Here is a 3,469-nt window from a genome sequence, read left to right as displayed (position 1 = left end):
TTTTTTTACCCTTAGCATGCCCTAAAGAACCTACCACTCAGCAGACAATTATAGGTACTCACTTGAATACAATAGCAATATTAAAACTACTGACTCATGGGATGGAATAAAATGCTTGATAAGCGAGTATGAGGAATTTAGTTCAGAGCCCCCGGCACCTACAGAAAAAGTAGGACATGGTAGCACATGCCTTTAAGCCCAACTGTGAGGGACAGAAAGAAGGATCCCAGAGACTTGATGAGCATTTGGTCAAGAAGATACTGTGAGCTCCATGTCCAGTGAAAGATCCTGTAATGAATAAATAAATAAATAAATAAATAAATTGATGGAAGATGATTTCATGATGTCAACCTCTGGCCTATACAGATACCTACTCAGCTATACACACTGCATGCAAATATGCACACACACACACACACACTCACACGTGCATGCATATGCACACACACAGACACACACACACACATGCACACACGTGCATGCACATGCACACACAAGCTACTGTCTCGAAATCAGACAACCAGGAACAGAAGACCAATTCTACCACTATGTAATCTTAAGAAGCTAGCTCACCTATAGGTTTAAAACTATGCCATGTGGAGAACAGAAGCCATAACAGCCTTTTCCTAAGATAGTGTCCAGAGAAACAAAAGAGTAATACACAGTATGCATTTGGCACAGGATCTGCCCTATGTCCAAGAAAAGATCGTTACCCTTAGTATTATTTGAGTGGATGAAACACCATTAACAGAGAGAAACCAAAGAGGAGTGGAAACATGAATTAGTGGACAAAACCTCTGAGATGTCTTTGTCCTACAAAAATGATTATTTAAAACAGTATGTGCACACAATGAGATTTGTACAGTGTGGACCCAGTTCCAGGAAAGGAACAAAGCGCTCTGAAGGTGAACAGGAAAAGGGATGAGGGAAGAATAGCCAAAAATAGATTCAGAAACCCATCACTTGGCCTGGAAACCTGAAAACTGGGAAGCCAACCCCTCCGAATAATGTTTTCTGATTTGAAAATGGGAGCTCTGTTACATTAGCATCAAAATACCCTGGCATGAGCTGCAAACATCTGGGCTCTTGCTATAAATTCCTGCCTGCGACCGAAGCATAATGAAGTTGGGGCTTTTCGTGTGCATTTTTTAACCTGTGTAAGAAAGCTAGAGCTCCAGAAAAGGAAGAAAGACAACTGTTCCTATTAAAGTCTATTTAAGTCTATTTGGAGCCAAAAACCAACAAGCTCTTGCCAGTCAAATCTAAATGCCTTCCCATGCATTTCAGCTGAGCAGAGAGGAGGAGTTATCTGCAAGAGACCATTTATCTTCCTCCAAACCCAAGATACACATAACCACTTTTCATTGGTAATCTGAAGAACCCCACCTCAGCCCACCTACAGAGGTAGCAGCTAGGTTTGACATATGAAAGATGGTCCCAATGCAAATGCTTCTTCCTCTGGCTCAGTGGCAGCTCTTAGTGCCTGCCAAGATGAAGTTGTTGAGCATTGGCATACTCTCACCTGGTGCCCTCCTGACTCATAAAGGACCTTGTATTAAAACATCGGAGATCTGAAAATGATCACAAAGCTACTTATGACTATAAAGGACTGGTATATGGTTGTTTGCACCAGGACATTCCAGGTATAGATACAGTTAGAATTTAACCTGGATGGGATAGGAACGGAACTCCACAGGAAGGACAACAGGTCCAACAGACCTGGACCCTTGGTAACTCTCAGAAACTAAACCACCAAGCAAACAACATACACGGGCTGGACCTAGGCCTCCCTGCACGTATGTAGCAGATGTGCATTTGGTTTTCATGTGAGTGCCCCAACAACTGGAGCAGGGACTGTCCCTTAAGCTGTTGCCTGTCTGTGGTTCCCACTCCCCTAACTGGGCTGCCTTGACTGGCCTCAGTGGGATCTAGTGCATCTAGTCCTTCAGTGACTTGAGGTGCCAGTGACTTGAGGTGCCTTCAGTGACTTGACTGGCCTCAGTGGGATCTAATGCATCTAGTCCTTCAGTGACTCGAGGTGCCAGGATAGGTTGGTACTAAGCAGGAACCTCCCCTTTCTCAGAGGTGAAGTGGAAGGAGGTATGGGGAAAGGGGCTGTGTGAGGAGGGACTGAGAGGAGAGGGGGACTTCGAACAGGATGTCAAGTGTAATAAATAAATTAATGAGAAAAAAAGAATATTTGAAATTCTGCCTGAAATGTAAAGGCAGAAAGCGCTGAGATAGAAAGGCCTAGCACAGGGAGGATAGGAAAAGTTGAGGACTTCAATTTAAACTAGCTCTGACTCTGCACACACATCTTGAGTTTGAGGAGGGGTTCAGGGATATGGGCCACCAAAAAAACAATACTCTGATCTGAAGGGCTGTTGTGCCAACTCATAAAATACTTGTCTAACAAAACACTTGGCCTTCGGCTGGCAAGATGGCTCAGCAGGTAAGAGCACCGACTGCTCTTCAGAAGGTCATGAGTTCAAATCCCAGCAACCACCTGGTGACTCAAAAAAAAATCTGTAATGAGATCTGATGCCCTCTTCTGGTGCGTCTGAAGACAGCTACAGTGTACTTACATTTTTGTTTATTTTATTTTACTTTATTTTTTCATTTTTTGGAGGGGAACCTGGGAAAGGAGATATTGTAAATAAAGAAAACATCTAATATAAATAAATAAATAAATCTTTAAAAAAAAATACACAGGCCCTGGTTTTCCGGTCATCTTCCTGTGGTTTATGAACATGAAGGTTGCCTTCTCCAAATATTTTACCTTTTTCTCAGACCAGCACTACTAATTGGCTATAATATTCTCATGCATGAATTATAAATGACTCCATAGTATTATTTATCTTTTTATTACTCTCTAAGTTTGCAGAATGATAAGATAATACCCTAGACTCTTTATTTAAAAAAAAAAAAAAAAAAAAAAAAAGCCCTGAACTTTCAGGGCTACTACATATTAGAACTAACCCTTGGGAAACCTAAGTTCAAATCTTGCCCCTGTACATATGAGGTCTGTGACACTGACTCAGTTCCATAACACCCCTGGAGCCCAGGCGGCCCTTGAGTAATGGAGATGGTTTCATGAGGACTCAAAAGGACTTCTAGAACTGAACTTAGTAAACTTGAGATGAAAGAAGCCACAATCTACAAGGTAAAAGGTGAAGGGTGAAACTGTTCGTGTATCAAAACAATCTCACAAGTAGTATAGAGTAAAAGGAAAATTTACCATGATTTCTTAAAGATAAGGCATGGGATTTCAATATAAAACTGTCCTGATTTAAAGAGGCCCACTGGGAAAGCACCTGATTCCTATGCACTATTGATTCCCATGTGCCTTCTGCTCAAATAAAAACAGTGAAAGCATACTGTTATTTAAATCTTATAATTGGGGCTGGAGAGATGGCTCAGGGGTTAAGAGCACTGACTGCTCTTCCAGAGGTCCTGAGTTCAATTCCCA

Source organism: Mastomys coucha, chromosome X (genome assembly GCF_008632895.1).
Source record: "Mastomys coucha isolate ucsf_1 chromosome X, UCSF_Mcou_1, whole genome shotgun sequence".
Lineage (NCBI taxonomy): Eukaryota > Metazoa > Chordata > Mammalia > Rodentia > Muridae > Mastomys > Mastomys coucha.
The sequence above is the reverse complement of the archived record's forward strand: the minus strand, read 5'-3'. Positions refer to the sequence as shown.